We start from the raw sequence: 19,605 nt of genomic DNA on the forward strand, positions 1-19,605 counted from the left end.
CGTGCTGGAATTCTGGCTGTTGCACAACTAAGCCTTGCACTTTGTCAAGTAGCCAGAAACTTTCCTAATACAGAGAAAAAACTGTGCTACAAGTGACACAAACATTGAAAAATTATCAGCATTGTTGGAAATGTTAGGACACTTCCTGCAATGGAAAATAAAATAGATATTTATATCCCAATCATATAAGTGAGCAGTTTCCGCCATTATTGTCTGATATTGCAGAGCTAATTTAATTATCTACTTCGAACAAATTTTAAAAAATATTTTGGAAAAGCAGTGTGAAAATTTAACAGTAGTGTGGAAACTATGTCTGGAAAAGGTATATGTGGGCTTTTAGTTACAATCTGGTAAATCAAGGTACATCCCAATTCCTTCTCCAGCAACTGTTCCTTAGCTAATTTTCAAAAGTCTTTGCCATACACAAAATTGTGTGTTAAAAGTTCACATTTCTGGGCTGCAGCAACATCTCTCCTTGAAAATTGCATTACTTATTCATGTCTATCTTTTCACAGTAAAAAAGGAAAAAGTAGTTGGCCATAACAATATAATTTAAAGAGAGGAATTATTTGTTCCTGTTATGGAAACTGTTTTCTTTTGAATTGGTTTGAGCTAAAGGCAGCAACAAGATTACTTAGTATGGTAAAGCCTACCTATGTTTATTTTCTTTTCAAAACCCTTTATTCTTCAATACTATGAACAGTTTAAAACTATTTTAGACACATAAGTTAACAATATTGGCAAATAAAATATCATTATGATGTACTCACCTACAAATCCCTCTTTATCAATTTCTGTAATGCCTCACATTCCAACCATTTCTTTGTAGGATTAGACTGCAAAATGGATATTATTCAAATATGTGAAGAGCACAAATGTTCTCAAGGAAAATATGGTTCTTGCTGTGCAAAGACTGCCATGTGTATATACTCCTTACATTAAAGTGAATCATTTGGGCCCATTAAGTTGTACCTCTACTTCACAATTAGTGGAACAATAAAAAAAAAACTAGAACTGAAGAGCACTCAAGCTGATAATGAAAAAACTAGAATGTCTGGAGAAGTAGCAAATAGAGGCAAATGTGCTGTCAGTGTTCCATATATTCCATGTACAATGTTTCCTAAGACGTTGTCCACCTTGAGGAATGATAGCAATTGCTGAAGATCATTGTATCACTGTCTCCAGATTTCAGCACTGTTCCTCTGAAAATGTTATTAGGTCTGAAAGTGCATAAATGGTCTAAAAAGGAGGAAATCAGTGTTTTTAAAACTAAATAAGAAAGTTTATCAATATGGTGTGCAATAAATAAATAAATAAGAACAAGATCCAGTTGTCACACGTTCTATACCCATATATAACAAGACTCCAAACTTTATTTATGTGAAGCTGGAACACATATCTAATTCCCCACCAAAAAGGTTGTTTTCATTTTCAATTTAGTTTCAATCAGGTGAGAACACACACACTTTCTGTGAACATCAAGTTGGATTTCATCACGTTGGTTTCACACATGTGCACAGGTTTTCAGTTGAGCTCACACAGACACAGTAGCAGATAAGCTTAGCCCTGAGATCAATGAAAGAAAATTCATGTTGAGTATTACAGGGTAGCCACAGGAAGCAGCTCTCAGATTTGTTAATATAACACTATGTATCAGAAAGGGGATTCAAAGGGTGCTGTGTGTCCAGTCACTTTGGGAGCAGAACAGATTCCTCTGCTCTCTGTGCTCAATTAGAAAAAGCTCATTTGTCAAATGAATTGCTTTTCCACAGTCTACTTGAGGACTGAAACTGAGGAAATGAAATATTCACAGAAATGCAGACAACTCATGAAAAGTCTTTTTCTTTCAGATCCTGCAGTCCATTTTGAATAGGAGCAAGAAATGTAAACCATGCTATTGTGTGGTTCCTGTGTAAATTAGCTCTATGGGAATCCAAAATAGAGCAGATTTATGCTAACAACAGGCTGAGGGAGATTACTTGCAAACAACAAAGGCAGCCTGGCCAGCAGTTTAGGCCTTCTCTTGTTAAGAAAATTTTCCCATCTGTAGCTAAATCAATTAGTTATACCAGTGCAAACCCCTGATAGAGACATGCTGCACCAGCATGAATTGGGGCTTAAAGCCATTTAGGTTAATTCAATAAATCCTTGTCAGCATTGCTTTGAAGCAAAGGATACCATAGAAGCAAAAGTTTATTTGGGGTAAAGAGACTGAGTGACACGTAGGTGGGTATCAAGCTGTCATTCTTCTGGCTGCAAGCATGTGCAGCTGAGTGAATACATGTGGCAGGTTGGATTTGGATCTCATCTCAAGCCTATGTAATGAAGAATGACGCTTTTCCCCTTGCAGCCTTTCCTATTCAATAGCTGGTCTTTAACTAATTTTCAAATGCTTTAATCATGAGATGCAAGAAGACAAGTGCACACGCTGACCCTCAGCGCCCCACGCCTCCTGCAATAACACCAGACTGTCATCTTCCTCCCCAGCTCTCTCCTCCCAGCCACATTTCCATGTGCCATGGTGGCCCAGTCTACCACTTTGTTTCTCATCTGCAGGAGCACAGTGTCTGAGGAAATTATCTGGGGCTGCAGTCCCCAGAAGCGCTGCATGAGCTAATAGCTTGCATATTCAGAGGTGTGCTCTGGGGAGGTCACCCCCTGTGCCACAAGAAGAAAGAGCAGCTACAGCCAGGCATGCTGCAGTCTCCCCCTCATTAGTGCTGACACTGGTCACTGGCTGGGGCTGGGAGAGAGGCAGCAGGGTGTCAGAATCAGATCAAGAGATCTCATTTTCTCTAAGCTCCATTGTTCTTCCTTCCCAGCTGTAGAAGAGAGTTTGTTTAAATTGACTGCTTGTCCAGATTTCCTAAACACCTGATGTTGTAGGGAAAAAATAATTCAGAAGTGAATGGATTATAGAAAATTATTGCATCAATATTTGTGTGTTTTACCTATAAACCATATATTAAACATTTCATCTGGTTCTCATAAAGTCAGTTCTTGTTCCCTGGACTTCATAAAACAATGTCTGCAGAAAAATATATGTATTTGAAAGCAAAAAAACTATTCTAAATTTTTAAAGCACAAATGCTCTTTTTAGGTACTTGTTACAGGTCAATCCTCTGCATGTTGCCTAAATCAGATACTTGCTGCTGCCCAGGAACATGAGACTGAAAGCCCCCAAAGACACAGTTCGTGTCCCTGCTATTACAGGCTTCATAGCAAACAATTTTTCATAGCAAATCAATCTCCAGTCTGACACTAACAGACATTTTTTCCCATCAGACAGATGGTTCTGGAATAGAGCCCCCAACTTACTGACCTGGCACCTCTTCCACTTTGCATTAATCTTTCTCGAGCATGTTTTACCAGGGCTGTGCACACACCCCCCATGACATGGCCTCCATATATGCACTGACATTTTGCAATTACTTCACCTCAAACAGCTTCCAACTCTTTTCCTCACGTACTTTACAGAGTGTTCCTGTTGAGTGATCCTGCTGCACCACTACCAGAGAGAAAGCAGTAATCTGTGGTGTGGAGACAGGAATGTGTGCCTTGTGAGACATGGGAAAAGAGGGACAGAAAGAGGAATTACTGACAAACAAAGCTCAGAAGGAATTTCATTTTCCTACTCACCAACAGCCAGAGAATAGCCCCAAGTCTTTTCCTTCTCTTCAGTTGTTTCCAAAATAAAGGCTGACGTCCTTGGCAGAAGTTCCCGTTGGGCTGTGACTGCATGACCTTGAACTTTTTGCTATTAAATTTCTTCCATTTCTTTTTACTTCAGTCCTCAGTTATCCATCTCATTCACATGATATTTTGATCCTCCTCTACACAGGCAGTGCCACCCAGCATTGTGTCACCAGCATAATTTTTAGTTCACTGCCACTTTTGATCCTCAATTTAGAAGTAAAAATACTAAACAAATACAGAGCCTTGTTTTTTTTTAGCCACATAACCTTCCAGAAGTAACCTCACTCCTTCCTGCCAGTACCTCTTCAACACTCAGTAGGGACACATTCACTCCAGTCAATTTTTACCTTTTGTGTAAACTCGGCTCCTTCCCCTAGTTTGACTGATCATTAGTCAGTGAGAATGCAGAAAAAAAAATAGTTGAATAGCTACTAGCTGTTAGATTGGTCTTTATAACACACAGTTTAATACACAGTTTTTGAACAACTTTTGAAGTAAAAATAATTGATGATGAGGAAATAAATATATTTATAAAGAGATTAAATGTAGCTTCAGCCAAGGGAGATTGCTCCAAATTCATTTGACACCGCTCTTCAGTGGAATTTTTTTTTTTCCAGGAAAGGAACCCCAAACAATCAATGTCATTGGCCTGGGCTTCAGCAACAGGACAGCTAGTGAAGACAGCTTAGCCTGTGGAGTTTAGGCGGGGAAAGGGCAGAGAGAGTTAGCATAACTTCATACCAGTTAAAAATAACTGTTGGAACTGAGAGTGATTGCTTGGTTGAGTGATGCCATTCACCACAGCTTTAAATTACTGTGGAATGGTTTAGGCATTAGTTAACTGTCTGCCATGAATCCCATAATGGATCTCTTAAGTCAGGGTTAAGGAATGGTTAACCATAGCCTGGTTAATGTTTATACAGGCTGTTCTTCATGTCTGATTAGTTTTTTATCTTTCCATTATTGTAATAGTGTCATAATCAACTTAATTAATTTACTTCCTTTTTTTTTTTTTTTAGTTATGTATTTTGTGATTTTAGGTCAAGCAGGTTTTTCCTGGGAAAAACTCGTCTGTTACAGAGCATTCCACCATTTCAATCAATTGGTTGCTTCTGTAGTGTTTATATCCTCAAATTTTCAACCCAAAAATAATGTGTACTTAAACTTTTCCACTGGAATAAAGTACAATGACAGAATAGAGACAGTGCTTGGTTGATTTGATTTACCAAGCAGCAATGAACAGTTAAAACAATATACCACTGAATGTTGACTTAAAAGAGAGGACCATAACTCCTTGAAAGATAATCATATTTACTGAGACATTAAGCATTAAAGAAGATTGTACGAGACAACTGGAAATATTGATAAACACAAAACAAACAACTGCTTGTAAAAGGTAAGGCTTTACAGATGCTGTGGATGCTGTTTGGTATTTTGGTAATGTTTTGCACTGTCAAGCCTGCAGGGAACACCAGGACCTTGTGCCATGCACCCTGCTCTTTTAATCACTTTCATAGGCAGTGGCAGAACATGACAACCCACTGAGAAATATAAGCACAGAAATCAGGGACCAGCAGAAATCACAAACTACCACAGATCTGTGCTCTACTGCATGAACTCATGCACAATTCTGATTTTGTTTCTTGGAGAAAGAAGGAGCAAAACCTGGAGAGGAAGATTGTGTTGAATATACATCTTCATAAACCGAGATGTATTTCAGAACTGACATAAAGAAAGACACAAAGTCAAGAATAAGAAAGTTTTCATTATTTAAAGTTGTTTCCTTATTTTATGCAAACTGTAATCCTGGAAAGTTGTCATCCAGAAAGTGAGGTACATTTCAAGACACCCATGGCCAAGAAAATAAAGTTATATAGCAACAGGTGCAGAAAAGAGTCACTGACATCATCAGGGGACTGGGATGATTCATTCTCATCGGTGTACCAAAGTGAGTGCTCTATTTATTTATTTGTGGTAAAGCAACAACATATACTAAAAAATCTCATAACCTTATGAATTAAAAATGTAAATGAAACTTCCACTATATGTATACCCAAATGTCTGCACCAATCCATCAAAAAAGAAGTGAAAAGATTTTGAGGCATCTCTTATTCCATGAAAAGCGTTTTCACCTCTTAGCAGGGGTCAGATTTACTATCACGGGAAAGTAGAAAGAGTAAGTCTGTGAACAGGAGCTGATACTCTTATTCATTTGGGGATTTTTTGTGCAAAATTCAGATAAAAATATTAATAAATACAAATTTCATCTGATATGCATTTATACAGAGGTAAAATTTCATGGATAAGACTGCTCCTCTTCTGCCCGCTTAAAAAAGTTCCCACAGTGTCGCAGACATCTTTTTCACTAAAAATCCTTTCTTTAGAATTTTCCCTTCTGGGAAGCTGAGGCCCCAGAAAAAGAATGTAAGCACTGGTTATCTGCTGCTGTGGAATGCAACAGGTGGATATTTGATTGGGCCATCTTGAATGTTTATAATTAATGGTCAATCAAGACTGAGCTATCTCGGACAGAGTCTGAGAGAGCCGCCTTTTGTTATCATTCTTCTCTTTTCTGTTCTTAGCTTAGCCTTCTGAAAAACCTTATCTTTCTATTTCTTTTTAGTATAGTTATAATGTAATATATATATATCGTAAAATAATAAATCAAACCTTCTAATCATGGAGTCAACATTCTCATCTCTTGCCTCCTCCAAAAACCTCTGTGACCACGGTCACACCACAGTGAATCTTTAGTCTGGCAGATGTAATGTGCTCCTTCAGCTCATGGATCTGAGCAGCCATTTGAGTGCTTTATAACAAGCTGCCTATAAGTGTTCCTAGCATGTGATGCTAAGCTATGTGGGTGCAGGAGCAGCATCAGCTGTATCATCCAGCTTGCATGGCATGGTGATAATCCAACAGCCTCAGTGCTCCCCTGGGAAGCAATACCAACAAGCCACTTCCACAAGCAGGCTATGAACTTTAACTACGATGTTGAGCAAGAAAATATTTCAAATAATCATCACAGAAAATCACTGAGCCTCAATTCTGGTGCAGCATGTAGGGTAAATTGCAGGAGATTTTGCTGTATTGCAAATTTTGCTATATTGCTATATTGCTTTTGCTATATTGCAAATTGCACAGGGTACAGTTCATTGGAATAGTTTTAGACAGACCCTCAATGTATGACCAGCAGAAAGGGGAGATCCTCCCTAGACACACTCACACCCCTTCTGTCTTGAGGCTCCTGGCTGTGTGTGGCCACCATTTACCACCAGAGCTTGTCTGAACAGACTCAGCTCACTGGCTCAAGAGAAAGACTAAGTAATGGAGTTATCTGCCTTGCCTGCAAGTGGATGAATCCACCCACAGGAAAGACCAAAACCCACCTGACCCAGTGAAAGGGAGAGGTCAGGATGAATGCAGGTGGGTACAGAAGAGGGACAAGGAGACAAAAGAGAGAACAAGTGAGAGCTCTTGTAGCCCTACATGGTTAGGCTCACATCTGTTGTCTTCACTGTAAGCTAAAACCATAATAATTATTTACCTCAGATTACTAATACCAATATAGAAAGAAATGCCTGGTTATATGAAAATCTACCATGGTATTAGATGGAATTCAAACAATCTTTTGGTCATTGGTTGAACTTTCAAGACTATTTTAAGAGAGCCTGTGAGTCTGTAAATGTCAAAAGCTCTGGACTTCAAAACTCGGCAGATCTGAAAGCTGGACATCTGCAGTACAGTTTGTTGCCTTATACTACCAGGGGAGAAACAAGTTCTATTTTTAGTTCACCTTGTGCAAGAAGTGAAGTCATTACAAAGATGAAAGAATTGGTCTGTACTAAAAATAGAATGCAAATGAGGCAGTGCTTCCTACAAGCTTATCTTTTCCTTTCACACTCGTAGCTGTGGTCAGTAGCAAACACTTTTCCTGAAAATAACCATGGCATAGACACAAGTATTGTTAGTGTTCTCTGCACTCATGAGGAGGAAAAGGGGAAAAAACCCAAAACGACAAACCAGTGTGCAATGGAAAATACAAATTACACACATATTTATTTAAATGAAAGATAAAATACATCTGCAGCTTCAAATAGTCTCTTACTTTTTAGACCAAGGTCAAAATAAACATTCTGAAGAAAAATCATTGTTTCAGCCATGAGAAGGACTCCCTTGGTTTCCAGCATATTGTATCAAAACACGAGTTAAATAGTTACATGGTTTCTTATGCTCTTTCTTGTCCCTTTCTACCTGAGGAGGAATAACCAGCAATATGGAATTTTCAACCTCAGCACTTTTTAACCTATTGATTGTCCATCTTTTAAAAGATATTGAGAAAAAAAGCATATTTTTAGAGAAAATTAGTGTCAGGATGGAGAATAATTGTATTTAGCTTCATCTTGATTATACAAATTAGAATGGTCTTGTTACAAACATCTACTAATAAAACAGTGTTTGGCATAGAAATATTGACACACGCTTGACTATAGTTCTGCTGGCAGTGCCATTATAATAAAAGACTAGGATACAATGCAAAAATGGAAAAGAAAATTCAGCATAGGCAATTTCTGTTGTGTTAGTTGGCTGCTGAATAGCTGCTTTAGAGATTGACAGAACAAGATGGGGCTTTTAAATGGAACAAAGACTTAATTCAATAGAGAAGCAATACAATACAAAACCAAAAATGGAATGCTGTTCATTTACGTGCAAGCTAGTAAGTGGGTGAAATATTAATCTTTTTTCCTTAAATTTACAGCTTTACAGAGAAATTTTGGGTTTGCAATGTTTTTTTTCAAGTTGCTATCATATTCTACTTTTTCTTTGAGATTCAGAATTTTGCCCACTTCATTTAGAGACCAAACAAACTGCTAGAAAAGGTGAGCTGTTATGTGACCAAGCTTTATCAATCCTCCTCCATTACTCTTTCTGAACTCAGCTGAGTCAAGAAATGAGTCATGGCTGTGTCATATGGCTCAGCTACTTCTGAGGACATCTCAGTTCCAGAAAGAAATACAAATTGCCCTTGACATTCACAAGCCAAAGAGAATACTGAAATATGGAGAAACTCTTCATCCCACCAGTGTTTCACTGAGAACACTTCCTGGGAAATCAATATATACCTACACTGCAAAACTTCAGTTTTCTCCATAGTTATGTACTCTTCTTGGGACTTCCTTTTAAATTTGTAACCTGGCATCTTGAATTATTTCTTTCAAAAGTCTGGCCATTCCTGTTCCCTGTATTCTGACTTTAGTTATTTAGCAGATTCTGTGCACTAATGAAATAATTGAATTTTGTCTCTGATATCAACAGCGAAGGAGTCAGACCTTCAGTGAAGTGAACCACTCTGAATTCACTTGCTTGAGTTGTCACCAGTGCAGATACATGTAATGCTGAGTTAGATTAGAAGAAGAGATTGAAGTAAGTAAGGGGAAAGAAATATACAGAAAATTATGTATTTCTAGGACTAGGAAGCAGGCAATTTTCATTTTCAATGAGAATATCAGGAAAGAAATGGGTGTTGTCACTGTAATAAATGCAGCACATAGCCCCTCACAAGGTTTCAGGTCTTTGTGAGACAGATCTGCATGATCAAATAGAGTACCTCAGTGATTTTCCAGGTATAAACCTATGCCCTTCACACTTGTATTCAAGCTTACATCATTATCAAAAGAGATAAGGCAGCAGCAAAGGAAACAGGATTAACCATGAAAGTCATTAGGTTTTAAATTACTCAAGTAAATAAACTTCCCACACTGTGACCCAGAATATCTAACTTTTCCTTAAAAACTGTTAACACAGGAAACTTATCAGTCATTTTAATACTTTCTTCCATCAGGCTTAGAGTAAACACCAAGTGCAGCAGCCTGGTGCCTACAGCTGTGATTCAGAGACTCATTCACATATATATATATATAAATTTGCACAGTTGTCGCTGTGCCATTGCATTCAGTCTGGAAGAGGAGAGCAGTGGCCCATTCCATGGGAAAAAGGAGGACTGCGTGCTGCAGTCAGTGACCAGAATGATCGTGGATGAGTCTGCACCTTGCACTGGCACATTTCTCACCCAGCCCAGTCCCCCACTGTGGGACAGGACACACAAGGACTCCCATCCATTACACACCTGGCACACATGGCCCCCCTACCCCCCTCAACCTGGTACATCCAGCTTGTTCTGCATTATCAAATAGCCCCATGTCCTGGGATTCTAGTTCAGAGATGTAAGAGGGCATAATGGGTGTGTCCGGCCTTTTCCCTCCTGTCCAGCATGTGCTTGTAGGTGGTCTCTGGTTTCTGAGTTTCAGATGAGTCAATCTTTTCCTGCATCAGCGTTCCTTGAGCTCAAGAGCATAACATTCATTCTCTCACAGCCACTGCTATATTAGTACAATGCTGCTATATTTCCATTTTTATTTCTATCCCCTTTGGGCTTTCAGTTCCCTGCAAGCATATGAAAACATTAAGAATGATAAAGCTTAGTTCTTATATATCATTTTCCATGTTTAAGCATAGAAACTAATGATGCTGTAAGTCCCTACAACAGTGCTTTTTAGAGAGTAGTAAGGCAAGAACACCTTATTGGAGAACCAAGAAGGTGTGAAATGACATTTAGTTAAGAGACTGTAGTGTAGATTAAAGAGACATTAAAGTGCTGGTTTTCAGCTAAGAGCAGAATCTAAATTAAAATCCCAAGTTTGCAGAGGAGAAAACAGCACTAATTTGATATATATAAATGTAACTATAAAACCAATCCACTAGGTACTTATAGCAACACTGCAGTCAAGCTAGTAGTTGGAATATGGCAGAAGGCATAAAAGACCTAGCATTTATATTGTGAACTTGGTTAAGAAATGAACTCAAATGGTTTTTTATGAAGCTCATCCAGTCACTTCATTGGATTCTACCCGTCTGCTATGATGTACCTCCAAGTTGGGTCTCTGGATTTTTAAGCTTTCCTTTGTGCCAGGATTGCCTCCAGCCATCATTTCTGGGTCTAATTCATTCTGTTAAATAGAACATTATGGACTTCTTGCTTTACTTGTAAATAGGAGACAGTCTTACAAAAGAGAGCTCCTAAACTGATTAAAAGCCTCCCTTCCCATACCTTTATTCTTGAAGGTCATTTCACTTTTAGTCTTCAAGCCACTGGAAGCAAATACACAGTACTCACCACATGATTTTTATGTATTTTACATAGACCAAGAGATATGCAAAACATGCAACATCTCTGCCCTCTTCCTCAGAATCCCAAAAATCTTCCTGACCTTTGAATACCAGTTTCCTCCTGCTGGAATGCATTACCCAGATCAAGTCTTTTAAATGCTGTGCTTTATTTCTTTCACTTTCTCCAGTGTTTCTGTTATCTTGCAAGTCCTTAACTAAATCTATTCCTGTGTGACTCCCTGCTTCTCAAACCTCTTTTTTTAACTGAGCCTTGCCTTCAAATGTTCTCTTTCTTTGTTTCAGGTTCCTTAAAACTCTAGATTGTCATCTGCAGACAACTAGAAAAAACCTTTTTTGCTGTGATGAACCCATGGCATGGTTCAGGTTGGAGAAGAATAATTTTTAATAACACTTTTAATGTTCATATTCAAACTCACTATCCTGCCTCCTTGATCCCAGGGAGGAAGCAGAAAGGGTATTTTAAACAATGGTGAAATTATGTTACAAGACCACAGACTAGGACAGGATTTATAAATGAAGAGACAAATTCCCAAATAAAAGTAATATTATTATTCAGTGTGGTCATTCTGAAACAGGACCTTCTCTGTACTACTGGGTATTCAATTGTTTTCTTTCACTGGATTTTTGTTCATTGACAACAATGATGATTAATAACAGCCTGGCCAATAGAGTACTTACACTCCAGAAGATTAAGTGCCACATCTAGCAAAAGAGAACAAAACAAAACCACAGACATATGGGTTGTTAAAATGGTATTTTATTCAACAGTTCTGATACTTTAACAAGAAGTACATCCTCTGATTGTAATGGATAGTCAGATGGTTGAAACAATTAATCTGGGTTCCCTGTATAAAAATGAAAGAGCCTGATGCACCAGAAATCATTAGGATTTAAAGTAAGTAGCACCTTCTCTGTTTCAGATTTCAAAGGATGAGGTTGTTTTTCAAGCTGCTAAAATTGCATGGGTTGTTATTACTGCTAAAGACAGTCATCAGCCTTCTTGTTCCCTCTAAGCTAAAACGCACATTTCCCACTTTGTTTCAGACAAAGTTTCATGAGTTTCTATTTTTCTGGGAACTTAAGATAACTCTTCTGGAACTCAATTTAATTTTGACATCCTATTCATCTTCCCGCTTATTTCCCATCACTGACCCTGATCTTATTAAAAAACCTCAGAGAATGTCAGCAATTGCAGGGTGGGGTTTTTTGACAAGTTACTCTGGAATGTGTTTAATGCCTTAAAATTGTCATTGATTGAAACTAGCAATTCTAAATGAGCAATTGAAAACTAATTTCCCTCTATTATTTATTTCTGTTTCTTTCCAGCCATATATTTGGCACTCCTGGGATGATTTCAAGATGGACAGCCCAATGCCCATTAGGGACACATCTTTCTTTATCCTAGTGCCTGATTTAGCCTCTTTCAGGTTATAAGATCAGTGGATGCTTCTATGGCACAATGGACCAACTAGGGCCAACTGAAAACACTGAGCACAGTTCCTGTTCCATGGAATAAGGGCACCACAAAGAAACAGAGCTGATCATATCCTCTGCATATGTGTGTGCCCTGGGTTTAATAAATAATACAAAACCTAGTGAGGAGTGTCAGGACAGGATAAGCTAAATGCAAATATTGAGACTGTGGTGTTTCCCTGTGGTAAAGTCATTCACCTTCTTGTGACCTGCAGCTTGGACTTTTCAAGACTACTCTTGAGTTAAAAATCCTGGATGATTTCTTTCCATGAGTTTGTCAGGTGCTTTCTGAACATATGCAAAATTTGGCAGTAACCACATGGACCACCTGTGACAATGAAGTCCACAGTTTGACTGTTCACAGCATCCCAAAATTTCCTCTTTTTGTGTCTGAGACATCCTGACAGTAAGAGTTTATGTCCTTTATTTTGGTATTATATTACTCAATGAATAATAATTTTCTACCTGTCTCCTCTTTCCATTTATTTTTCTCTCTCTACCCATCACATCTGTCCTCATTAGGTCTCCAGGCTAAACTGTTATTGCCAATTTTAGTCATTTTTCATGGAGAAGTTGGTTGTCCCATAATCTTTTCTCTTTCCATCTTTTTTAATGTTTTCAAAACTGAGGCCAGAGAACTGTGTGTAATATTAAAGTTGAGGTCACAATAGTTTAAACAATGATATAAAGAAGTTTGCTGCTATTGTCTTCCTTTTAGTGCTCCCTGCCATCCATCTCATTTGTTCAACCAGCACAGAGAAATGAGCTAACATTATGAATATAATGTCTAGATATTTTTTGAAACACATGTCAAATTGCATTTATAAACTCCAAATATATCTGTAATTTTTATTGCTGGGTGGAATTGACTCAGTAGAATCCCTTGGCAACAGTCTGCCATTATTCTGGTCTTCCTTAAACTCAATAGCTTAAAATCCTCAGCAAATTTAAGTTAATTTCTAGAGCTTTTTATGCATATGCTATGAATCATAGGCAATTTTCCCTTTTTGACACAGATTCACTTGTGAGCCCTGCTTTTTTCTTATTTCTCTTTGTTTCTCAGACCATGGAAGCACTATGAAATGCCTGTGAGCATAAAGATGGTGTTAGGAAAGTCAAAGCTCACCTGGAGCTGATGCTTACAAGGCACATCAAGGGCAGAGAGAGTTCCTAATGCTGCATTCATGGTTAAAATAGTAAAAGGATAAATGAGAAAAATGTGAGGTTTCCATCTTTTAAATATTCAATTTTATTATTCAATTTCTGTTGCATTTTGCAGTTCAAATGAGGTTTTTGAATATAAATACATCAGAGGCTTCTGTGCTGGTTTACTGGTAGCAAAATTTTGAACCAGATTTTCTGGTAGAACAGAGCTGCTTTTCTCCCCTGGGATGTCTGGCTTTCTCTCCACTAAACAATCATTCATTACATCAAAAAACTTAACCTTGGCATCATATTGTGTCCGTGACATCTTAATTTACATCCTAATTTACTACTGAAGTATCCTCTTGGATCTTGCTGTTTGTCACAATGAGGTATTATAACTAACTTGAACAGGTGGCTGATGTCAACAGGCAGTGCAGGCATTTTTCTGTGTTGGTGCAGGGTAAATATCTGCACAGAATCCATACTATCTGTTTATATTATAATCCATACTATCTGCTTAAATTAATCAGAAAATTTAACTCTTTGAATGCTGTACCACTGCTTGCTCTCCAGAAAATACTTTATCTTCCCTGCAGACTTTGCCCCCTGACAATACATGGTTGGAGCACAAGTCTTATGAGGAGCAGCTGAGGGATTTGGGTTTGTTTAGGCTGGAGAAGAGGAGGCTCAGAGCAGACCTTATCACTCTCTACAACTACCTGAAAGGAGATTTTAGCCAGGTGGGGGTGAGTCTCTGCTCCCAGGTAACAGGATGCGAGGAAATGGCCTCAGATTGCACCAGGGGAGGTTTAGATTGGACATCAGGCAAAATTGCTTCATGGAAGGGGTCACCAAACATTGGAGCAGGCTCCCCAGGGAAATGGTTGGGTCACCACTGCTGGAGGTATTTAAAAGACATGTAGGTGTGTAGGTGTGGCACTTGGGGAAACATCTAGCAGTGGGCTTGGCAGTGTTGGGTTTACAGTTGGACTCAATGATGCTAAAGGTATTTTTCAATCTAAATGAGTCTATGATGCTAAAATTCTATTTATCATTCTTCCATAACGTTTATAATATGCCCAATTCATGTTTGAAGCAACAAATTCCTCTTTTTTGGCTTCTAGGATTTGTAAAGCAGTGACAGTCTTTAGTTCAGGTGCCACTCTTCTGGGATGTACTTAAATAGGAAATTATTTGGTCATCTGACCATACTATTAGCTGGTTTATTTTTTTTCAGCTTTTTAATACATTCTAGCTTTGAGATTACTGTATCTCTATGATTTCAACTGGAAGAACATATCCAGAAACCTGTAATTTTCTACAACTTTTACATTTTTTTGTCTTTATTTTAAAAATTTCCCAGTCATTTTTCTAATTTTAAATGTCATTTCACTGTTTTAATTTTGTTTTTGATGAAGTCGTTATTGCTTCCAAAATCTTAGTTATTCAGTGGATATGTGCAGAATGATAATATTTTTTACCAGTGGTGAGCCCATATGCTTGCATGGTTCCCAATTAGAAAATAAAGAGCAGCTAACTTAGAAACACAGCTGCAGAGGAGTAGCCATGAAGTATCTGCTTTCCCTTATTCAAAGAATGACATGCTGCCAAAAGGAGGCTGAGGATGATAAACATTCAAAATAATGGAGAGAAAATTTTAAAAAAATAGCAAATCGAAATACGTACCTGTAAATTTCATACTGATTCCTTGTGGCTTTCATGTAGTCAAAATCCTCAAAAAGACTTTTCTCTTTCAATAGCTTATTGAGTTTTTCAACAGGGCAGGAGGGTTTCATCTGAAGTGCTAGTAGAAATGTGAGTTCTACTACAGCAGCTTTATGGTTCTTTTGCCTTACAGAAACCCAGCCAAAATCAAGGAATGTGTCTAAATCATTCCCAAACTTCAGTAAAGGTTTGTTTCCATTTTCCTTCTTACAATGTGCAAGAAATTCTTTTGTCTGGACTGTTTTTTCTCTCCCGGATTTTCACTATATCTACCTTTGAACAGAATATTTTGGATCTGCATGAATTACTACATTCTCTTTATAATTTGTACAGACTTTTCTCATGGTATTAGGCAGCAAATGCAAAAGCATCAGAGAGAACATCTTATTAGGAGCTAAACTTTAATCCTTTGTAAATAGTTAACCTCAGAGCTGTGTGTATTATTTTGACAGATACATATACTATGCCTCAAAGCCACCGTTAGTTGAAAAATAGCAACATAAATCCATCCCTCTGAATACTTCCCATATTATTTACAGCTTAATACAATACCCAAATGCATTCTGTGAAGTCGGACCATGGTGTAGCTAAGGTTTATTATTACAGATATACCACACGGGCATACCCCAGCTATCTTTCAGGGAGGGAAGATTCAGCAGAAAGTAAGTGTGCAGGGGTTCAAGGAAACAAGTATCTGAGGATGTATTTTGACCGTAAAACGGCATTGATGCAGCAGACTGCTAGGCAGACTCTGCAGTTAAAGGTAGACTGGGTAGGTTTTATCTTAATGTCAGTGCGGATAAACACTAAGAAATTAAAATAAAAGGGAGGAGAAAGAAGGATTGACTAGTGTGGTAGCTCTTAATATTTTTTTTTTCCATTAGAGACGCATTAATATTCAGAAATATCTAAGCACTGGCTTTCAGGCTGCCAATGGCACCTGCCAACAAGCAGTGACAAGAATTGCTTGTATGGACCACCAAGAGCTTACAGACCAGTACCTAAATAGCAGTGAACACATGCTGAATCAGGAACTACTCCAAGGTTTGGAGCTTCATCTTTAGCCAATGTTTTATGCTCTTCATGTTTATATCTCCTTCAAAGCTGTTGAGGGAAGCTTTTCCAACCCTTTTATTTCCTCTTACTTTTTCCTCTTGAAATGAAAATATCGGTCCTTTCAGCATGGGCAGCAGATTCTGTGTCCTTAAAGTGACCCATTGCATCAGAAGCTCCCCCAGTAGTGCCACAGGATGCCAAAGATAAATAATTCTCAAAGGCAAACATGTCACATCACTACACAAGGAGAGGAGAGGAGAGGAGAGGAGAGGCTGTGAAGGGACATTATCTGAAATACATTAAAGAATGTGTACACATGGATGTTCAGAGTAAAAAGAGGGGCTTCCTCAGCTGTCCTGTACCAGCCATTCCAATGATCCATTGTTCTGACCTTTCCTTTAAACATTTAGTTTATTAACAGCTGAGTCCTTTGGTTGTTTTTTTGGGTTTTTGGATAGTCTTGTGTGGGGACAAACTCTAAATGCTGCAGCTAAAAATGTTGCATCATACAAAGACAGATGAGAGCAAGCTAGAGCAAAGCTGAAGGTACTGGAAAGATCAAAGGAAGTAATAAAATCGAATATTTATCTTTTTTTTTAATTTAATATTCACTTGGGGCCAAATAGAATGGTATTTCACACACATAAATTCATTTTTAAGTCAATGCCATGATGAAGCAAAAATGTTGGATGCTTGTATCTCCTCACAAGCTTGGTATATACCATACTGTCACTTGAAATGTTGACATCAAGGACTTTAAAGGTGGTTTGATAGTCAAGGTAGGGACTTCTCTAATGATTAGTGACCTTTCCTCCAACCCTCCCTTTCACAATATGACCTAGAGCACTCATAGGAGCAGAACTCTGCTTTGTGCATGAAAATTTTATTAATCAGATCTAAACTAACTCCTACATTCATTTGGAAGTAGCTACATAGCCAGTGCTATATGGCTGCCTCCAAGACTGGATGGGAAAGGGTGCTGGTCAATAGCAAAATTCCTTAAAGGTCACTTGAAATGTTATTATGTGATGCAGACCTGCGACAGAAGTTGGCTGCTCTGATTTTGCAAGATTTTTCCAACTATGAATATTTATCACTAAAGGTTCTATTCTAAGCCCATAAGGTCTCTTAGGTCATAAGCTGTGGCTTTCCCTTTGGCAGGGGGTAAGATAAAGGAGAAAAGAAATGCCTGAAATGCATTATAGGAACATTAAAAGATGTATTTATGAGTGATCATTAATAATTATTATTTTGAGTGTTGGGAGTAAACACTCTTTTAAATGCCACTAAACCCACATTTGCAGGATGTAATTCTGGTCTGATTTGCTCTATTCAACTTTAATTTAACAGAACAAAGTTACTGTCATGGACACAAGAGCAAAAGTGCAACTACCTCTTTATTCCTTAAAAAATCCTCCCTGCAGGGAGATACTTTCACAATAAAGCAAATTGGTATGTCCATTTGTGTATGTATCACAGGTGATCTGTTTATCAAAAAATGAAAGAACATTTCCTTCCAATTTCTGTTTTCCTTGTGATTGATATTAATTAGGTTTTCTGCAAAGCACGGCTTATCTTGAACTGAACCCAAAGCACATGAATATGTTTCTGTGCAGTAAGATTTTCTTTTCTTGAAATGAAGAATGGGATGAAGATGCTTATCTGAGATCAAACAGGCTTCAGGTAGAGTTTACATCAGCAGCACTTTGAAATTCATTGTTAGAGTATAGTTGGTATCAATAAGGAATGAGAATGGTATCCTGGATTGTGACTGCATTTATTAACTTATTTCCAGCAACTAAAAAGGGAAGCTGTCACGTACCTGCAGTCTTAGTCTTTTCTTCCTGAGATGAAAGAGGCAAGTATAGTTCATAATGAAAATTAATGGAATCCCTGAGAAAAAAAAAAAAAAAAACAAAACAAAAAAACAACCCACAGTTAAAAATAAAAGCTTGTGAATTTGAGGTCTAATGTTAGTAACAGAGTTGAACAGAAGTTTGCAGTGTAAGGGCTGAGAGTTTACTCCACTGCCCCCTTTGCCTCCTGGCTGTATGCCATGGACAGCTGTTCCTCAGGAATGCTCAGGAGATCGCCCTGGCTGCCCCACGCAGGTGCTGAATGCCATGCCTGTGCATCCCACTGCCAAGGTACCATGTCACATTCCTCAAAGTGCAGAAGACTTTTCCAGACACTTAAGACTTTTCCAGCACTTCATAGAGCCTGTTTATACCTAATATTATAGTAGAGTCTTATTCTGAGCCTTTTGTTTTAGGAAGGTTCTAGGTACAGATACCTAATCTCTCTTTTCCTTAGTACTAGCCAATATCCTCTGATGTAGTATTGTGAAATAGATTCAGTGACTTAATTTAATCTCTCTTTACACCACCCTGGTGTAGTTTCTTTTTTCCCCTTCAGCTTCCCTCTAATCCCCTGCTTAGTGGTTCTGCAGCTCCCTTCACCCCTCACTGAGCTCGTCGTGCCCACACGGCCCATCCAGCCATTGCCCTCTCCTTCCCACGCTCCTGTGCAAGCCTTGGTGTTCTCAAATCACTTCTCTGCTACAGCTTCACCACTCTACCACTGGCAAAATAGTTTACACTACTCTGCTGTGTACAAGTGCAGCTTATCCCAGTAGTGACAGGTTTAAATCCCAGGACAGTTAAACCCTTCAATAGTGTGGTCATGTATGACATGTAACTAGATGGATGCATTACCCAGCAAGCATTTCTCCTGCCCTAGGATTCAGAGAGAAAAGCTTTTGCCAGCTGCCAACATCATTGCTTTTCTTCTTTGGCATATTTTTCCCCTTCTCTTTTTAGCAGCATCCATTTGTTCCATGTACCAGTATTTTCACCATCACTCTGCCAGTTATGGTAGTTACTAATTTCTTAATAAAAGAGAATAGCTGCAAATTAGGGCTGCCATATGGCATTCATTACTAGAGAATGGGTCTTTTCCTATCCCTTATTTTTATTGTACTGAAGAAATGCTGAAAAAAGAAACAATATGGTTTGTGTATTTTTTTTTGGTCACAGAGTCCCAGAAAGGGCCACTCCACTTTACAGATGAAAGAAGTGATTTAGTTTCCATGCTAAATCACTCTTCAACTTCTCCTAAGCATAGACAGCCAATTGTGCCTAATCGTGTGTGGTAGTTCAGTGATATGGACTACTGTTCATTGGGGATTGAGCTGCTCATTTTAGTTAGGACCACAAATTGAACTCAAACCAAGGTCCCAAAGAATAAAGCATGTGTTTTATACATTAAGTCATTCCTCCTTTCTTACTTGGCCCGTGAAATGAATCAGGGAAAGATTATTTT

General features: G+C 38.2%; 1 long non-coding RNA gene across 1 annotated transcript; it reads right to left on the bottom strand.

The window, feature by feature from the left end:
* Nucleotides 1-1,340: 1,340 nt before the first annotated feature.
* Nucleotides 1,341-4,240, bottom strand: LOC134418816 (uncharacterized). The gene is made up of 2 exons (XR_010027864.1): nt 3,640-4,240; nt 1,341-1,566 (listed from the first exon to the last, which is right to left on the bottom strand). It is a non-coding gene; the product is annotated as an uncharacterized LOC134418816 (long non-coding RNA).
* Between the last annotated feature and the right edge of the window lie 15,365 nt (nt 4,241-19,605).

This window comes from Melospiza melodia, chromosome 5 (assembly GCF_035770615.1).
Source record: "Melospiza melodia melodia isolate bMelMel2 chromosome 5, bMelMel2.pri, whole genome shotgun sequence".
Lineage (NCBI taxonomy): Eukaryota > Metazoa > Chordata > Aves > Passeriformes > Passerellidae > Melospiza > Melospiza melodia.